Genomic DNA, 603 nt, shown 5'->3' with positions numbered 1-603 from the left:
CTGAAGATTTTCAGTGCCATGTAGGGGCAGTGTTTCCCACGGCCACGTGTGTGCGATGGATTCGAGGTTCTCCTTCAGCCCGCAGACCAAAAGGTGAAAGACGCGATGCGTATATGGCTGAGAGACCACCGAATAGTTTGTGGAACGTTAGACAAGGGACATTTTAAGGCAAGGGGACGATGTTAACTATTAATACACTTGTTGTAATGGAGAATTAAATGAATTGCACATAATTATAGACTCTAGCGCGCACACACATAAAACACGCACTCTCGGATACAAGACCAGAAAAATGTAGACAGAAAGAAAGGGAGACAAAGGGGTCGGAGAAGCAATGAAGAGGGAGGTTTAATAATGAAGAATTATTATCATTAAAAGATGTTTTCATAAAGAGAAGACTGAATTTGCAGTGAAGAACGCCTTGCCGTGTGGACTGCAAACAGAAGATGCACAGCCGTGTTAATGTTGCATCTAATCGATAACAGTGTCGAGTCCTACGCCTCCTCGGTCGACCAGGTCTCAGGTCAGGAAGAAAAAAATAGATTCACACGTCCGTACTCTGGCTTGAAAGGAACACCCATTTTGCGTTTGCTTGTTTTTTAC

Source organism: Penaeus monodon, chromosome 23 (assembly GCF_015228065.2).
Source record: "Penaeus monodon isolate SGIC_2016 chromosome 23, NSTDA_Pmon_1, whole genome shotgun sequence".
NCBI lineage: Eukaryota > Metazoa > Arthropoda > Malacostraca > Decapoda > Penaeidae > Penaeus > Penaeus monodon.
The sequence above is the reverse complement of the archived record's forward strand: the minus strand, read 5'-3'. Positions refer to the sequence as shown.